Source organism: Heterocephalus glaber, unplaced genomic scaffold (assembly GCF_053883595.1).
Source record: "Heterocephalus glaber isolate CG9 unplaced genomic scaffold, H.glaber_assembly_v1.0 deba00001538, whole genome shotgun sequence".
Classification (NCBI taxonomy): Eukaryota; Metazoa; Chordata; class Mammalia; order Rodentia; family Bathyergidae; genus Heterocephalus; species Heterocephalus glaber.
In genome coordinates this window covers 18,653,354-18,673,161 of record NW_028258333.1, presented here as the reverse complement: position 1 = coordinate 18,673,161, position 19,808 = coordinate 18,653,354, and the positions used below count along the sequence as shown (strand labels likewise).

Here is a 19,808-nt window from a genome sequence, read left to right as displayed (position 1 = left end):
AAAACCTCCAATAGCAAGGAAGGAAAATGCCTGCTTTCTCAGTCTCCCAGCCTGCAACCTCTAAGCTCTGTACTTGGCAAGAAGTTACCCTTGGCTAATTTCCAGGTCTGACCCAAAGCTGATGACAAAGAAATGGACCTGTATTTCAGCAAGACCCAGTGGAGAGTCTTGAGGCCACCAATCCAAAAGTGAAATTTGTGTTCTTGCCATAGGTCTCTATCAGCTAGGAAGAGATGTGGAGGAAGAGAAATTCAAACTCCAGAAAATTATTCATTTGTAAAGAAAACCAGGCCTTCTCTGAATGGAAATTAATGCTACCTTTGCAGATAAGGACTGAACCTAATCATGGCTGCCTTTCATTCTGTTTTGAGTCTTAAAACCCCAAAGTGGGGAAAAAGAGAAATTAACTTCTTAGCTTGTCAAGCTTAAGTCTTAGGCCACACTTTGGGAGGAATATACAGTGGGAATCTGAATGAATTAGAGAGCTCAGAACTCTGCAGGGACTTAGGGATCCTGGGCGCCTCCTACTTCTCAGAGACTCTGCATGGAACAGTGGTGGAGAACTTGGGCTTAGGAGACAAAGAGGTATAGATTCAAATTTTTGTTTGACTCTGAAATAACCTTGGGCAGGCCACTTAAACTTTCCGAGCTGTTTCCTCATCTGAAGAATATGGGTAACTAGGAACTGTGCCTGAGATATTACATGTGCCCAATCTGTTCAACAGCTATTTATTTAGCGTCTACTACATACCAGGTACTGTTGTAGACAACTGAAATACAGGAACAAAACAAAGTCTTCACTTAATGAAGCTTATATTCCAAAGGTGAGCTAGAAAATTAAAAAAAGAAATAAAAGGCTCTATTTCAAACAGAACAGGTGCAAGTCATGAGAGAGGGCTCTGGAGCTGCCATTTTAGATCACAGGTTTGTGGAGAAGATGCCTGTGAGAATCTGGGGGAAGACGCTTTCAAAGGAGAGCCCTCAGGTGAGACAGAAATTGGTGTGTTCCAAAACAGGGAAGACAGTGCATCCGGGCACAGAGGGAGAGAAATGGGTGGTAAGAGTAGAAGGCATGGGAGAGGTGTGTCAGGCCACTGGGACCTGTGTCATATTCAAATAGCAACGATGAGAAATCACCAGTTTTAAGTTGAGGAGTGACATGATTTGAACTCTGTATTTTTTGGGGGGGGGGGGGTGGGTACTGGGGATTGAACTTGGGTCCTTGCGCTTGTAAGGCAGGCAATGGAACCACTGGGCTAAATCCCCAGCCCTATTGAACTCTGTTTTTAAAAGACCCTTCTGGGTCAGAGAGGAGAAAGGAATGAATAGGTGGAAAATGGGAGACTTTTAGGCCGTGAAACTTCACCGTATGATGCTCAATGGTGGGTCCATGTCATTACTCTTAGAATGTACAACCAAGAATGAGCACTAATGTAAACTATGGACTTTGAATGACAACAAGGTGGCTCCATAGGTTCATCATTTGTAACAAATGTATCACTTGGATGCAGGAGGTTGAAATGGGAAATCTCTGTGCTTTCTTCTCAATATGGTTGTAAACCTAAAACTGCACTAGAAAAATTAGTCTTAAGAGGAAAAATAAAAAAAAGACCCTCTGGCTTCTCTAAGGAGAAAAGACTAAGGGTCAAGGGTGTACTCAGGGGACCTAGGTAGAAGGCAATCGCAGCAAGGGTCCAAGAGGTAGCAGCAGCTTTAACCGGAGTAGCTGCTGTGGAATTAGGGAGCATAGGGTGGGAAAAAAATCAAGAGTGGTCTCTAGCTTTAAGGGGGCGTAACTTTGGGTGGATGGTGGTGCCGTTTACTGAGATGCTACAATACAACCACATGGAAATGTTAAGCAGGCAGTGGAGCAGGTGAGTCTGGAGCTCAGGGAAGAGGCCAAGCTAATGGCACACGTTTGGAAAGCAACAGAACAGAGCTAGGAGATGAGGCCTTGAGATACTTGAGATCTGTCTCTTAGGGAGAACAGCCAGAGAAGAGGACCCAGGGCCATGCCCTGAGGCGACATCTTATAGCATGAGTATTAGTTGTTATTATTTCCAACACATTAGGCAGAAGAATGTTAGCCAGTTATTGTCATCAGAACCTTTTTATGCACCTACTCTCTCATCCTGTTGTCCGTTCATACCATAAACAATCACTGGGCGTATTCACTGACAGGTAGTAGAGAATGGTCGTCAAGAATGCAAACTGGAAACTGGGCAGCATGTCACATGACTGTAATCCTAGCACTTGGGAGGCTGAGGTAGGAGGATCATGCAAATTCCAGGCCAGCCTGGACTCACAGTGAGTTCAAGGCCAGCCTGAACTACATAGTGATACCTTGTTTCACAAAACCAAAAAGAATGTAAGCCATAGAGGCAGGCTGCTGTACTTCAATCCCAATTTCACCAAATCCTAGCCTTAAAACCTCAGACTTTGCTCAACCACATTGCACTGCTATTTCTCCATCTGCAAAGGGGGATCTAGTGGGTTCAACGATGGCTCCCCAAAAGATATGGCCATAGCCCAGAATCTATGGATGTGTCCTTCTTTAGCAAAAGGGTCTTTGCAGATGTAATTAAATTAAGAGTTTTTTAGATGTGATCATCTTGGATTATCTGGGTAAGCCCAAATTCAATGATAAAAGTCCTTAGAAAAGACACACAAAGTAGAGATGTGCCAAACATGGGAGGAGACATAAAAGACAGCAGTATGAAGTCACAGCCAGAGAACGGAGTGAAGCAGCCATGAGGAGTGTTGACAGCTACGAGCTGGGAGAGATGAGGAAGAATTCTCCCCTCCATCCTTCAGAGGGAGAACCGCCCTGCCAATGGCTCCATTTCAGACCATGAGCTCCAGATCTGGGAGAGAATAAATTTCCTTTTTCTATCTTATGAAAAAAATAAAACAAAATTTCATGACCAAATAAGAGAATAACAATAGTTATTACACTGTGTCTCATGATCTTCAAAGTAGTTACTTGGTACAAGACATAAACCAAGAAGATTTTTACACAAAAGAAACAAGGCAAGCTTTCTTCTCAATGATCTAAGGTAAAAACTAGTAGTATATATGAAACCAATTAGCATGTATATATATTTAAATATTGTTAGAACTTCTCCCCACTTCCTATTTATCTCACTTCTACTTTGCTCTTTATATATATCAAAAACTATATAGCTTGTCATAAAAGAGAAACCATGTCATTTTGAGCTGTCATACTTATTTTACTTAACATCATGTTCTCAAGTTGCACTCATGTACCTGAGAATGCCTCAGGGTTTTTTTTCTTTATGACAGCATAGTACTCCATTGTACATAGATACTCTAGTACATTGTTGGTGGGAATGTAGTACAACCACTTTGGAAATCAGTGTGGAAATTCCTCAAAAGACTAAAAACTAAAAATTCCATTTGACCCAGCTCTCTCCCTTCTAGATATCTTCCCAAATTAAAATCATCATATTACAGGGAAATATATATATATATCTTGGAAACAGCATATACTGTACGTCCATCAATAGGTAAAAGGAGAAAATAAATTTCATTGTTTTAACATGTTCACAATGGGGCTGTCATTCATGTCTTACTGTCAGGTGGCTTGAACCACACATGCATGACTGTCCCATCGGGTGGCTTTTTATGAATGTTATTAACAAAAAGAGTGAGACAAGTGATTAGACCTGTTTGTCATTAGACCCACCCAATGGGACAGTCGTGCATGTAGCTAGGGTGGCTCCAGCCAGCGAGAATGTGTGCAGCCAAGTTAGTGTTAATTTGTTATGGCAGCCTAGGAGTAATAAAGATATCCAGCTCATGGGCTGTTAAAACCATTAAATGAGTTAGTATATACAAAGCATCAAGGACAGTGCCTGCCAAGTAGCGGACACTGAAACCATCTTACTTTTTACCTGGGTACTGGGTACTGTGCTGGATCCTGAAGAGCATAGGAAAAAGTCAGCAAATCTGGGATGCTCAGGATAAATACAATACTTAGGAAACAGCAGGGGAGGGACCGGAAGTTGGGAAGTGCACTCAGGGGCCACAGGTGCCTCCCAGGTGCCCAGAACTGCTGCCCACAGAAGTCACCATAGTGAAATCAGTCAGCCTTTCATCTGTTCAGGTTTTCGGAGATGAGTAGCAGGTGCAGAAAGGGGCTAACACAATCCTTTCCTGTGCCTTTCCCTCCTCACACAGTCTCACTGCTGCTATCTCATGAGAGCCCATGCTGATTGAGGACACGTGGAGCACATTTTCTGGCTTCAGCTGTCTCTTCTTTTAGCCTAATGATACTGGGAATAATGTGACCAGGGCGGGGTAGGAGAGAGAGTGGGCAGTGGCAAAGTATGGAGGAAAGCTATGCCAATTTTGTATGCTGAGTGACTTTGTAATAATATTTGCATGGCTGCTTTAGCCCTGGAAGTTAATTTTCATCACCAGGAGACCTATTATAGCACAATCTAGTTTTACCCAAATCTCTATAAAATACACTGTGCCAAAATGGGAGGGGGGGAGAGGTGAAACACAGCTGAGATCAGACATTGGCCAGCACACAAAAATGTAGCATTTATTGACATCTTGTTTCATTAAACTCGACTCCAGTCTCATCTTCCATGCAGAACCATAAATGTTGGAATGCCTGGAGAGAGCTTGGGATTGTCTTTGGTTACCTGCATGCAAACCTAAGTAGTGTCAGGAACTACTTAATGTTGGTGGAATAGAGAGGTCAGGCTGCTGAAGACACTTTTGGTGGACAAGTCCTCAGGACGCTTCAGAGTTGAGGGCCATTACTGGAATTGGTATACACCAACCCAAGCTTTAACAGCTAACCTGAAACATACTTGCTTCTCTATTCCCAGTCTTCTCTAGTCTTCTAGAATACTGGAATTATAGTAACATCCCAGGATGTTTAAGCAGGATGAGCCAGGCTGGTCTTTGGTGAAAGGGATGAGAGTAGGTGTTTATTCTGTCTTCCCCCTAGGAATCTCCAGATGTCCTGTGGAAGTGACTGTATCCAGGAGCTCAAAGCTCTCTGGCACCCTGTCCCCTCCCAATTGCTTCCTGCCTCCCTCTCCTATTGAGTGCACTGTGATCCAAAATTGCCCTCTTTGCCACCTTCCTTCCAGTTTAGCTTCTCCTGCCTCAATGGGCAGATCCCAGCAAGAGAACTGACTCTGGATTTCCACAGAACCAAGGTGCCCACTGCTTGTGGTAGGAACCCTATTCTGCATTGTGTGACTGCCATCTTTATTTTTAGCAAAGCGCAATGATCACTCCCCTGAAGCCAGGACAACAGGCTGGGTGTGTTTTATCTTGGGTGATTCCCTTAAGGTGGCAGAGTGAAGTCTAGTGCTTGCTAAACCAAGTATGGGAGGTGTCCAAGTGTTGATAAAAACGGGGCCAGGAGTGGCTGGGCTCACATCCATTCCCACTCTTGCCACACACCTCAAAGGGTCTGGTCTGGGGAGCTCTTCTGTTAAATACACCTCAGAAGCCCCACCTCAGGAAGCTGCTAGAGGAGTGCAGATCCTATCTGGAAAGGGCTAAATTTACTTCAACGTGAAGGCAAGCAATTGGATTAGTACTCGTTCAAGGATCTGCAGATCCTTAGGAGTCTGTGGTTTTTATTTTTAACCCCTTGTGGATATCTTGACATCTCAGACTGTTTCCAACAACACAACTCTCCCTACCTCCTGCTGTTATCTCCAGCTTACAACAATCATGTGTGCAAAATGAGTCCACTTTAGCTGTGAAGTCAGTGCCCCAACTCTGCTTTTCCATAGCCTCTTCATGGGTCCTGGAGTGCATGGTGAGCCACAGAAACAGCCAATAAACTAGAAGCAAATAACTCAAGGATAACTTCATTGGCCAGATGTTCACCGCTATCTGGCTTCATTAGATCATGCCATAAAGAGGGTTAAGAATCTTAAGATTCTGGTTTTCTGCAAGTTAATATCCAGCCACATCACTCACAGTGTGTTCCTGGGGGCAAAGCAGGTGTAAAGCAGCCAGGCCCTCTCAGGATGGGACTGAGCACAAGGCGGAGAAGTTGTCACTGGGATCTGAGGGAGGCCACAGCCAGGGCCGGCCTCTTCCCACAACTGGAGTCACTTCACAGAAAAATGTGTCTTCTCCGAACACTCGGTGCCTTAACAAGCCCTCCCTGAGCTCAGCCACCTTTACCATACCACAAAGGGCCTCTTTAACCACCCAGTTTCCTAGCTGTAAATGCTCTCAGTGTTTTCCGGAACACATTTGTCAGTGAACTCCAGCGCACAATCAGAATGAATCAAATGACCTACCTGGCTCCAAATCCTCCTCCTGCCCAGAATCCATGGGAAATGTATTCTTTCCCAACTCTACCTCCCTCCCCACCCATCTCTAGAATATGGATAATATGAGATTAAAAGATGAAAAGTTGTAAATGTCATAAAAGTTTCTATCACTATATGCAACTTGTATATAAGCCCAAAGGACAACATAAGCTAGACATAAACCTATCCAGGCAGAAAACAAAAAATAATGAGAAAAATTTTCTATATTTCTATTTCCTTAAAAAAGATCCCACACATTTCTCCCAAATTTCATTTAATTTGGAACAAGAGAGTGTTTAGTAAATAAAGTTAAGTGCTCCTTTTCCTTCCTTCTTCACTAATAGTGAGAATATTTAATCCTTCTACCTGTAAGAAAGACTCATTAATAAAGCCCAGGGGATGTACAGGTGTTTAATTCTTCCTCACCCACCTGCATCTTGCACAAGTGGCACTGAAAGACAACAGTTCCTCAGATCCAGCAAGTGCAGGCTGTGGCTCTAGTTCTCATAGCTAAATGGGGCAGGTTCTCGGCTTTCCGGGGCCCCAGGCTTCCTCCAATGCAGGCATGGGGAAGCGTGACTGCACTGTCCCCTTCCAAACCTAGGGGCAGGGGACTCACCCAGGCCTTTTCTGCTCTGCGCCCCACAACTAGTCTTTGCACAAGAGGGAAGTGAAATACAGAGGTAGCCACTGCCAGGAGCCAGCAGATGAAAAGCCGGGCATCCTGAGAGATGCCCTGAGGTGGGAATAGGGAAGCCAGATGGCTTAGAATGTCCAAAGCTTGTCAACCAAAGCTGAGGGGAAGCCTGGGTTGAGTCTGCTAAAGAGCCCTGCCTTCTATTCACTGGGCTCTCACTGACTTTGGCGAGAGGCTTACTCATCCCTCAACACACTGTTCCTAGGGCCCCACCGTGGGGCAGGGGCTGTCACTGGGGGACTAACACACACGCCTCAGTACCTCTCTGCCCCCTTCCTAGGAACAACTCTGAAGTGGCCGTTGTACCAGTTTCACATATGAGCAAATGGAGCCTCTGAAATTCTAGTGATGGCCGGCTAGAGGCTCTCGGCACTGCTTGGGTCCCAGCCACGCAGGAGCCCTTCCTTTCCCCGTGGGTGGCCTCAGGAGGCGCCCAGCACCATCCACCTCCCCAGCCAGCAGCGTCCTGGGCCCTTTCTCCCACCCAGCCTCACCGAGCGTCCTCCTAGGTCTCAGCAGATGGCCCTCCTTCCTTCGCAGACCCCACGATCCCCTTAGCTATCTCCCTGGTGCTGGACTGTGGCTCACTCTCTCCAGTGCCGCCCAGAAACTCTGCTTCCCTCCTGCCTTCCCGGGAAGGCAGGGGTCAGACTTTCTTTTCCTGCACTTGCTCTTGATGCCCTCTGGCCCTCACTCCGCCCAGCACCCCTTACCTGGCTTCTCCATTCTCTCCACTTCTCTTTTGCTTACCAAACACCCCTGTGAGGGGGTCTGGGGGAATCTCCCGATAAACCTTCCTTCCCTGTCACCGCCTTCCCCAGATACTCTGGATTGTCTGTACCTGCAGATCTGGAGCTGGCTCGCTCTCTCCCTCATCACTTTCTCCTTTATCCCTTGTGAGGTGGCCCCGCAACTATCCTTCACAACCTCTTCTCAGCCTGTCAGCGCTTTTCCTTCCATCCCTCTGGGTGCTGGCCCTTCTCACTTTCCTGCCTGGCTACCTGTCTACCTCCCTCAGGGGCTTGTCTGCTTGGTTCTTCCTATCTCTGAGATATAACCTATCCTCAGTATCCTACCTGGTACTGTCAGGATACTTTTATTTTTAATTTTGGGAGGGGAGTTGAGACAGGATCTCACTATACAATTCAGGCTGGCCTTGAACTCACTATGTAGCCTAGGCTGGCCTTGAACTGGCGGCAATCCTCCTGCCTCAGCCTCCAGAAAGCTGGGATGACAGGCACGTGGGGACACTTTTAAAGGTAGAAGAGGTTAAAACTGGTGAGTCTCCAAGTTCGTGTTCTCCTTGAGTTTGGTACAGACCTTCTGTGGGTGCATCTTCCTTGGGATTTCTTCCCTTGCGGTTGCACTGGGACAGACCTGGGGCCATCTTGCATGGGGATGTTCCCTACTATCACAGTCTGAGTCACTTAGGCCCATGCAATCTAGACCAAGGAAGTACCTCCAGCTCTGTGTTACCTTGTCCAGTCCATGAGGCCTGGAGCTTCCGAGTCAGGGTTCAGACAACACCCTGGAGTACAATCAGCCTCGGTTTCCCCTCTGCCTCTCCTCCTTTCTAACCTGGGAAGCTGATGGGCAACAGTTCCAGGGTTACCTTGACATGAATATGATAAGGCCCAAGGCAGCCTGATGAGCATGCTCACAGGGGTCTGCAGGAGCCCAGAGGGGGTTTAAAGGAGAGTTGCTCAACACCTCCTAGACAGAGCAGCAGGAATCACGGAGAAGAAGAAGACCCTGAGCTGGATCTTGAAGAATAACTAGTTTATCAGGATGATGAGGAAAGAAAGGATATTCTAGGAGCCAACCTTCTACCACTGCCAACCAAGAAAAATAGCTTTGTAAAGGCAAAAATCATTGCAGGTCATGACGTCTCTACCTCTTGTCTCTCTCTCTGTGTGTGTGTGTGTGTGTGTGTGTGTGTGTATGTTGGGTGATAGAGATCTGAAGAATGCGTAGAATTTGGAATTATCCCACAGGAAGCCACTGATAGGCTTTACAAGGAGATATAACAAGGAGTGAGAAAGAGAAGTCTAGAAGACCTCTCTAGGTTCCTGGCTTGTCAAATGTTAAATCCCTAAGCTTCCTACTTCAGTCCACTGTGTACCCTTGCACATAACCTGCAGGCGACCTTTGTCTCTTCTGTTTGACTCTGACTAAAGTCCACACTCTGAGTTCACATCCGACAAGTCTTTCTTTTCTTCCCAGCAGCTGTCTCTCACCTTCATCATTGCCCCCACCATCTTACTATGGGAGCCTTCTCACTGGGCTCCTGCCTCTCATCTCTCCCCAGTCCCAATTCTTTCTGCAAGAGCAAAGTATATATCTGACCGTGACGGTTCCTCACATGCCCTACCATCTGGAAAAACCAGGATCCTCCAGCTCAGCCTCTTGCCCCATCGAACCCTGAAGGGCTTAGTCCTAGCTCAGGACCAACCTTTCAGCACGGATCTCTTCTACCTAGGACCTTGTCCACAAAGGCTTTCAGATGCTCTTAGTTGAAAGTAGCTGCCTTTAGCCAGGTGCCGTCACTGATGCCTATAATTCCAGCTACTTGGAAGGCTGAAGCAGGAGGATTACAAGTTTGAGACCAGCTGGGGAATTTAAGGAAAGCACATTAAAAAATTAATAATAATAATAACAATAACAATAATAATAATAATAATAATAATAATGGGCTAGGGATGCAGGTCAGCACTGAGTTTAATCCCTAGTACTGGAAAAAAAAAAAGTAACTCCTTTTTCCTCCATACTCCCCAAATGTTTTATTTGGACCACACTTTATTGGTCCAATTGTCTCTTCATTCCTTCAACCAATAAACAGAAGCACTACTGCATGCCTAAGTGCACTGGTTTACATCGTAGCTTTCCACAGATTTCTCTTGCTTATCCTGCTAGACTGAAGCCCTGGCAGTAGGGAGGGTTCTTCTTCCACCTATGCATAGCCCCTGGAACCTCTAAGCCCAGCAAACCACAGGTACTCCAAAAATAAAATGATTGAAATGAATAGGGAAATTATCATAAGTTTCCTTAAATAGTAAACTGTTGTAAGTGCATGCAAAATCAATTTCAACGATAGATTTAAAATATGATTCAATATTTTTCCAGGAGCATATTATCTATGTCAAGGGAGGTGCATTTTATCCTTGCGCTGGTTCTGGTTCTTCTTCTCCCACCACCTGCCACCTCCTGTCCTATTCCCCCCCAACAGACCCACTCCCCAGCACTATGTGGCTTTTATAGGAGCAGCCGTTCTTGGCCCAACCTAATGGAAGAAAGAGTTGATGAAGCCAGGGGTGTTATTCTACCCACAAGCAGCCCTCCCACACCACACTTGCCAACCTGCACCTACCTGCTTCACTCCCACCCGCTAGGCCCAGTAGGAAGAGCAGAGCTCTAGCCCAAGCCCACAGCAGGCTGAATGTGGAAGACCTCCTGGAGAAGGAGGCCTGAGGCTCGAGGGGAGCCACCTTCTGAGGACACTCGGAGACCATCTCTGCAGCCTCGTCATGATTTCAAGGGAAACACCAGCGGTGTGGGAGACAAGACGCTGGAACAGCTTGTGCCCCAGCGCCGCCCTCCCTGCTGCCAAACGTAGGTCTGGACTCTGGAATGCCCTCGCGCCTGCCGTTCCGGTCTCTGCCACCAGCCCGTGCCAGACCCCGCGCTCTTCACACCCCAGTGTCCCTTATCAAGGTCTCTCCTGGTCGGACAGGCAGCTGAGGACAGGTTCCCGGCGAACTCCGGCAGGGGTCCCGGCTCCTTCCCCCACTCCAGTCGGCCTTGCGCTTTGAAGGATTGTCAGGATCAAGGAAGACTGGCAGCCCAAAGACTTAAAACGTGAAAGCAAATCCGAAGTTGGGGGAGGGAGCAGATTTGGGGAAGAACCGGACTTTAGAGGGAAAGATTTCCCTACTGGAACCTTCCCCATCTCCCTGGCAGATGCCAATACCCGACCCAGCGACGCCCTTGCGCTCCGCGCGCCCCCTCCACTCCTTCGTCCGGCGCACCTCTTCCCCGGGCCGGAGAGCTGGCGACGAAGAAGCGCGCGAGGACGCACCAGAGACAGTGCCCCCGGCCGGAGGACCCGAACAACCCCCGTCTCGGCGCAGGAGGGGGCCAGACCACAGCCCCGGAGGAGCACTTCTGGCCCCGTCAGGAATGCCCCCAGCAGTGCGTCTCTGGTTGACACGGTCTCGATCCTGTTCTGTCCGGCCACCTCTTCTCCCGCAGACCCGATGGAAGGGGAGTTTGTACCCCCCAGCGCGGGACCCTGTTTGGGCGCCCCACTCCCCGCCTTGCAGGGCTGGGATTCCCGCGCTCGATTTGCCTCTGAACTTTCCCCGGCGCATGCACACGGTCTCGGGGGTGGGTGCCGAGCTCCCCGAGCCCCGCGCCCTCCCGAGCCCCAAGTCCGGGCTGCTGCGCGACTGTGGCTTCACCTGCTCGCCGCCCGGCGTAGGCTCCCGCTGCTCCTCGCGCACAGACCCAGGCGCCGCCCGGCGGTCCCCGCGCAGCTGCTGCCTCGGCGCCTGCCCGGAGCTGCAGCGCCGCGATTCGCCCGCAGCCGCCAGAGGAGCGATCCTGGCCCTCTCGGCTCGGCCCGCCGCTCTGGGGGCGTCCGCCGCAGCCTCCCTACCGCGTCCCTGCCGGGGCCAGCACGCACCGGCACTGGAGTCCGCTCCTCGCAGGCAGCGCTGGGGATCCTCCGGGCTCCAGCATGGGCGGGGATTCCCACCCTCTGGTTGATTCGAGGGGCGGGAACTCCCTTCCTGGAGTGACAGGGACAGGGGGCGGGGATTCCCCCCCCCCCCAGGACAAGGTGGGCGGGGATTCCCCGAGCTAGGCTCCAGGCTGGCAGGACGTGTCTCCAGCCGTCCTGGTGCGCCGGCTTCATAAACCTGGGGATCCTGGGAGGAAAAGACCTGGGGAGAAAGTGGCTCAGAAATTCCAAGCAGGCAGGGCTTGGAGCGCCATCTAGGTAGAAGTGCGGGAGGTAGGGGACTTGAAGTTGCTTTTGCATAGCATTTTACATAGATAGCATCCAGAAAAATGCCCATTGCCTTATCAAAGAATGGGGTGGGGAGGCCAGAGGAGATAAGAGCTTCTCCACCCTAAACTACCCTTGGCCTCTGGTCCTTAGGACGCCAAAGTTAATTTAGCACTGGGGCGAGAATTTCGGGAGAGGGAACTCTTGGCACCTGGAGCTGCTTAGTCCCCCCCCCCCCCAAGGCCGGAGAGGGAAATCCCCAGGCCCGAGGTGGTGGTCGCTGAGCTCCAGCTGGCCGGGAACTCCTGCTGAGAGGACCTCGAGCGCGCGGACGCCAGTCGCCCTTGGCCTTGTTGCAGGTCACTCGAGAAACAGAAGTCTCAGGATTTTCGGATCCTTCCTTCCCGTGGATTTTCAGGAAGGCCTTCAAATATTTTTGGTTCTCTTTTTTTGTCATCCTTGTCATTCTGCCTACCACAGGGAGAGAATGATAAGAACATAATAGGGAGACTGCATAGCTCTGCAAATTAAGCTCTCTTAAAAGAGCAAGAGCTGGTCTTCAAGTGCTAGCAGATAAGAGAAAAAAAAATACGAAAAATTACATAACCTGGGATAATGAATAGTTGAATAATACTTTTGAGATTTTCTGCAGAGCAGTAATTGGAAATCTTTGCTTTGAGGGGGACAGGGATGGGGATGGGGTGGGGAACAGTTGGCTGCAGCTTTGCCCAGAGGCATTAAACTCTGGTCTCTTGGAAGGGCAGATAGACATCACCTGCACAGACTCCACAGAGCTGTCCACAGCTTCAGAGACGGAGCGGTCCCAAGGCATTTGGAGGTGGCATTTTTAAATTCACCCCTTCTTCAGCTTTTGCAATTACCAGGCCAGTGAGATCAACGCCTGCACAAATCCAAGGATCGTGTACTAGGAGCTGTGCATTCTCAGAGACACTCGGCTTCTCTTCCTATCTGCAAATAGAGAAAACACCTACCCTGTGGGATTGCTGCAAGGATCCACAAGGTAACATAGCTATTTAGCTCAGTACTTAGGAGGTGCCCAGTGAATTTTGGGCTATCCCAAAAATGCTTCCACACTGTACAGGACTGGTGTTTTTCTGCTTGTTTTTCAGACCCAGGTTCATCTTCCACCACTCTTAATCACTGCAGTCATGAAGGGGCAACCCATGTCTTCTCAGCCTTTGGATCCTGTACATGACACAGGTCTACTTCCTTCAGCACCTACTAAACGTTCACTGAATAAACGAATGTGCAAGTGGAATTATCATTGAAACCATATTCACTATTATTTCCTACCACTCCACCCCAGTCCTTCCATTCCAGCCATGCACTCCTAACCTGTTTCCTCTGCCAGAATGACATCGCCACTCTCCTATGCTTGCTGAAATCCCAGACTGAAATGCTACATCTCCTGGGAAGGCTTGTCTAGTGCCAGTACCAATATCCAGTGTGCTCCTCCTCATTAACTGCTGCAAAGGTGGCTCTTTCTGTGAATTGGTAGCATAACCCTTGCCAGATGTACTAAGTTGTAGTGATCAGTGTGCCATCTCACATATTTCTAGCTTATGAGGTCCTGGAGGTAAAAGAAACTACATCTTGTTGTTTCCAGAGCCCAGTGTGCTATAGTGTTCAGCCTGATAGCCACTCAGTAAATATTTGCAAAATTAAAGCAAATTGTTAAATATCTATGTGTATGTTATATGAGTAATGTATTATCCATAAATATAATATATTCAGATATACTATTTCATCATCTTTCTCCTTCAGACTTTGTCCTGCTGACCTGCTTAAAATACTTCTAGTTTCAATCACTTTTCCTCTGATATTTTCCAGATATTTTTTGGTAAGTTCTTGGCTGCTAATAATAGCTCAACTCACAAGGGGTCAATCAAATGCATGGAAATTTTGTTTTGCCCTTGCAGTCTGGTCAAATTGGAAAGTTGACAACTGAAGGCATTTATTCTCCAGCATTTGAAGATCAAAATGTAAATCCTCTCTGCCCCCTGTTAAATATTTAGTCACAGATTAGTGCTTCTATCCATTTTGCTATTTTAATTTGTTGCTCATAATATAGATGATGTGGAGGAGGTTGTATATAGAAAAGCCAAGTCTTAAGAGCAAGGAAAGACTAAAATGATGAACAAAGGAAAATCATCTCTTATCCTGGGCTACAATACATCAGTGACAGGTAAAAGAATGCATTGTCCTTCAGATAAGTCCAGGTAGGTTGCCAGGACTGCAGTGGCATTTGGTTTACCTCTGAGCTTTCTCCTCCTATGAGGAAGAGTCTTCTCACCAGGTAGCTGGAAGGGCAACTGGAAGCTTCATTTGCTCTTGAAAAGCCTGCTTTCCACTTTTCCTCCTCAGCTGCTCTTCCAAGTGCTTTTCCAGGGAGGAGAAGAAGGAGCCTTAGTCAACAACTGGCTCAGTTCCCTTTCTCCTCCCAGCCTCTGTGGGTTCATTTTATCTCCAAAACAGATTCTAGCTTCCTGTTTACCTAGCTAATTACTCTCTTCTTTCTTTCTTCTGTAAATTTCTGGCTAGCTAAATCTTCTATGCATGACCTCATATTTGAATGAGCCATCCCCAGACCAAAGAAAAGCTTAAACAAGCAAATAAATGAACAACAAAAAGTAATAATGACAGTAAAATATTAATTCAGTACACCCCAAACAGGACTGTTTCAGGATTCCCTGGAGATTTGATAATTCAGATACCTTAACCCCTCATTCCCTGAAATCACCCGATTCTAGGTTTTTGTAGGGGGAAGGTCTTTGATGCTCCTTTTTTTACCTGAACCCTAGTGGCTGAAATTTGGGTAGCCCATAGACCACACCTGGAGAAATGGAAGTAAAATGACAGAATGAAAACAACTGGACATGGTGGCTTATGCCTATAATCCCAGCACTTGGGAGGCTGAGGCTGGAGGATCATGCAAGTGTGAGGCCAGCCAGGGCTACATAGTGAGTTCAAGGCCAGCCTGAACTACATAGCCAGACCCTGTCTCAAAAAAAAAAAAAGAAAGAAAGAAAGAAAAAAAAAGGAGCCCATGTTCACTTTCCAGTATTTGATCATCATGGCAATAGATTTTTTAAAAAATGGATGCAAATTTTGTAATATTTATTTGGTCTTAGATTTAATCTTTTATTAGCCAATACACATCACAGATCTACATTTGATGCAGGCTGTCTTAAAATATATGTTTAGGAAAGCTGGGTATGATAGTACCATAGGCAGCTAAGTTAGGAAGAAATTAATAGGCATCAGACAGGGATAAGCCCTGTGAGTGTGATGCAGCCTGAACTACATAAGTGAGACCCTGTTTCAAAAAACAAAACAAACAAATACACACACACACACGTGTGTGTGTGTGTGTGTGTGTGTGTGTGTGTAAGGAAAGTTTTTGGGGTTTTTTTTCTTGGTTTTTTGAGACAAGGTCTCACTGTATAGTTCAGGCTGGACTTGAACTCACTATGTAGCTCAGGCTGGTCTCTAACTCACAGTGATCTTCCTGTCTCAGCCTTCTGAGTGCTGGGATCACAGGTGTGCACCACCAAGCCCGGCCTAAGGCAAAGATTTAAGTATTCTTAATCCTATATATATTGAGAATGAAGTGGGGTATGGAGGCCAAGTAGGATTACATCTGAGCAATCCCAGCAATCTGGAAGGCTGAAACAGAAGGATCTTGAGTTCAAGCTTAGGCTGGGCAACTTAGCAATTCAGGGAGAACTTGTCTCAAAAATAAAATGATAAAAAGGGCTGAGGATGTAGCTCAGGGCAAAGGCCTTGTGTCTAGTCTCTAGTACCCTCCTCCCCAAAGATGAGATTCACCGTATTCATGAGCATGACATTGAAATTTATGCAAATGTGCTTTGTCATTTTCAGTGTTGCACATTCACAATTTATGATGTTTGTTTCTCCTGGGCTCCCTCTTACAGAATACACTATTGGTGTATTTAGGCCACTAAGTTAATGTATTAATTTATTTCTTTGCCTCTCAGTCTTCTATTTATACCAAGGAAGCATTGATTGCCACAGTAACTCTTCTGTACATCTTGGCAGAAAAAAATGAATGCTACACTGGCAAATATAACTCAAATATTACTTATCACTGTCAATTTATATAGGTGGTTCAAATATTCTATAAAATGCTATAAGAATGTACAGTAGGGTTGGTGGTATAGCTCAGTGGTGAGGCCCTTGCCTAATATGTACAAGGCCCTGGATCTGTCCCCAGTATTGAGGAAAAAAAAGTAGTATGAACCCAAGTAGCTTCTTATAGACTGCAATGACATTTTGTTTACTTCTGAGCTTACTTGATCCTTACAGGATTATGTCACCAGCAAAATGAGGCTTAAAAATATTAGAAGAGAGGGAAACAGAGAGGCTCAGTTTTGATTAGTATAACCAGTGCATTGCATGTCTAAAAGAAGCTATTATACTTACACAGACACATAGGTTTTGTTTTATACTTGGCTTTTGTCTTTGTTTGTATTTACACCCAGAAAAGGATTTGGAAGTCAGTCTGCTTGAGACTTAGAGCTTCTATCACATTGGCACAGTTACACTTCCCAGAAACTGAGTAGCTTGAGTCCTTCCCCATTCCCCGTCCTCATGTTACAATTTAATCAAATCAGCAAGTACCTCACAGGTAAACTATTGACTACCTCTTTCATTGGTGCACCATGCATCCTCATTCCTACCTACTATCCCCTCTGCTGATCATTCTCCTTGTTCTGTGCTACACCACATACTTATGTGTGTGTGCTGGGGTTTTTTTGGTACCAGGGATCGAACTTGGGACCTTGCACTTGCGAGGCAGGCGCCGGAACCACTGAGCTAAATCCCCGGCCCTACACCACATACTTATGAAAAGGCAACCTTTTAAATCAATCAGGTGCTATTTTTGCTCCTTCATCATTACTTCTTATTATGGCTTGTGTCTAGATGTCACCCCAAAGCCTTATCTAGTCACAGGTGGGGCTTTTTCAGAGGTGGCTGGATCAAGACTGTGTGATGCTGGGGTTGATTCATGGTGCAGTGTTAGGATCAAGGGCACTAGGATTAAGGGTGTGAGTGCTACCTACCCTAAGTAGCCAGGATAAGATACAAGGGATAGAAAGAGCTGTGGTCAGCCCTTGTTGCTTTGCTACTTTCTGTCCACCATGAACTGTTTCTCCTCTGCGATGCCACCTTGCCTCAGAGCCAGCCAATTATGGACTGAGACCTCTACAAACTGTGAGCTAAATAAACCTTTCCTCCTTTAACTTTGGATGTTGGGTATTTTGTCTCAGCAATGAGAGAAGTAACTAAGACAGAATTTGGTACCAGAGAAGTGGAGTCATTGCTGTGACTGTACCTGATGATGTAGTTTAGGAGCCTTTGGAGCTGGCTTGTAGGAAGGGGAAGAATTAGGAAAGGTTTGGAGATGCTGGCTGAAAAAGTAGAGCTGGAATGCCTGAGGCTGTACTTGATGGAAGATTCTAGTCATAGCTCAGAAGAACAGAAGCCTGACAGAAATTCTGTTGGTAAAGACCAGGCTCAGGAGATTTCTGCTGGGAAGGATTGCATTGGCTGTTGGACTCCAGAAGATGTGTGTTATGGCTTGACAGAAATTTCTCTGCATTTTTCTTGTGTCCAGAGAATTTCCCTGAGACTGAGATTCAGGATGGCGGATTAATTAATCTGGCAGAGGAAACTTCAAGGCAGTCTAATGTTGAGGTAGTGGCATGGGTACTATAAGGAGGTTTTAGTCAGATTTATGTTAAGAATCAAGAGCAAAAAGCCCAGCAGAATGACTTAAGATGTTGTGAGTTTGGCCAGAAAGGAAGCTCCTGTAAAGTTATGGCCTGCAAAGATGAAACAGAGGAGAAATTGGTTGCTGAAAAGACTAGCAAGAAAAAGCCAAGTACTTCAGAAGAAGACAACAGAAAAAAATGGCCTGAGGACAATACAAGAACCAGCAGGACTCCTTTATGGCCTCAGAGTTGCAAAAGTGAAAGACTTTGGTTTGAGAAGAGAGCCCCAGAGCACCATGTTCCAGAATGGCAGTGGCCTAGGGAAGTTGTTCCTTGGGATTTGGGTCATAGGCACTGGACCCCTATAGCCGAGAGAGAAGCCTGGCTACTGCTCCAGCTGGAGGCAGACCTTGGTGTCATCCACATGGTGCTGGTTTTAGGTGCATGGAGAATGGAAGAGTTGTGGGGTCAGGAAGGCTTCCACCCAGATTCCAGAAGAAGGCCTGGGAGGCCAGAAAGTGTGGCCCTGAGAGAGCAGTGTGTGAAGCTGTGAGTGTGAAGCCAATGGTGCAGTGGAGACCCCAGAAGGTTGGAGAAACCAGGAACATGGATGGTCTGTGGAAAACTGCAAGGAGAGAACAGAGTTGGCCTAACAGAGAAGCCATGGGGGCTACAACCACCAGAAGTGCCATAGGGGTGGATTCATCCAAGTCCTTTGGAGTTCACAACTTGCCACAGATTTCTGGGGATGCTGGAAGTGGAACTGTGGGATTTAATGTTTGCCCTGCTGGATTTGGGTCTTGCTTTGTTCCCATTTCTTGCTATCCCCCTGGTTTGTTTTTATTGTTTTTGTTTTCTGTTTTGTTTTGTTTTTTTTGGTACCAGGATCAAACTTGGGACCTTCTGCTTGTGAGGCAGGTGGTAGCACTACTGAGATAAATCCCTGACCCTCTCCCTGTTTTTAACTTTTGGAATGCAAATGGCTATTTTGTACCATTGAATGTTGGAAATGTTTAACTTTCTTTTCATTTGTACAGGGGCTTGCAGGTAAGAGTTTACCTTAAATCTCAGAGGAGACTTTGGACTTGGGCTTTTCAGCAATGCTGAAACTGTTAGGACTTTGGCAACTCTTGGAGATGGACTAAATGCCTTTTGCATAAAGGGATATGCATGAGTCTTTGGGGATCAGAGGAGGAATGTTATGGTTTGTGTCTAGATGTTCCCCCAAAGCCTCATACGGTCATAGGTGGGGTTTTTCAGAGGTGGCTGATCAAGAGTGTGTGATTCTGGGGTTGATTCATGGTGCAATGCTAGGATCAAGGGCTCTAGGATTAGGATGTGAGTGCTACCTGCCCTAAGTAGTCTGGATACAACATAAGGGACAGAAAGATCTGTGGTCAGCCCTTGTTGCTTTGCTACCTTCTGCCCACCATGAACTGTTTCCCCTCTGTGATTCTGCCATGGCTTGGAGCCAGCTAATTATGGACTGAAGCCTCTACAAACTGTGAGTTAAATAAACCTTTTGGCCTTTTTACTTTGGGTGTTGGGTATTTTGTTACAGCAAAGAGAAAAGTAACTAAGATACTTCTACTCCCAGATAGCTGCACTGAATGATCTCCAAACGAGTAATTATAAACAAAAATGTATTGCTCATCTCATTATTCTGTTATCTTTTTAAAATTTTGCTCCTTCTCTCATTAACTTTTTTGGTAGTCTTAGCACCTGTCTTTAATTGTATAGCTAACAGGAACATAGAAACGAATGTCACCTGAATGATACCCACCTCGAAAAGGAAACAAAGAGCAGGCACTGTGTTCTTTGACCACTCATGACAACGCATTGAAGTGTGCTGGTAATCTCAGTCAAGTTTTTCTAAAATGGGTGTAATATTACCAGCCTCTAAAGGTCATGTTAGGATCTAGAGAGATTACAGATATTAAAGTACTTGAAAAAAAATTAAAATTCTCTTCACACGAGAAAATGTGAGAGCAATTCTTTGTCATAACATGTATATAAATAAATAACTCAAATTT

General features: G+C 46.4%; 1 protein-coding gene across 4 annotated transcripts in view; it reads right to left on the bottom strand.

Annotated features, from left to right (window-relative positions):
* The window catches only part of Pdzd2 (PDZ domain containing 2), a 392,505-nt gene extending 380,674 nt beyond the window's left edge, over positions 1–11,831 (bottom strand). For 2 of the 4 annotated variants that reach the window (XM_004848663.3, XM_087189448.1), the window contains exon 1: positions 11,472–11,610. The gene's annotated coding sequence lies outside the window, so the exon portion shown is untranslated. Of the gene's footprint in view, positions 1–11,471; positions 11,611–11,695 lie in introns of those variants that run through there. The other 2 variants (XM_087189446.1, XM_087189442.1) reach the window with 2 other exon arrangements.
* Positions 11,832–19,808: the final 7,977 nt, after the last annotated feature.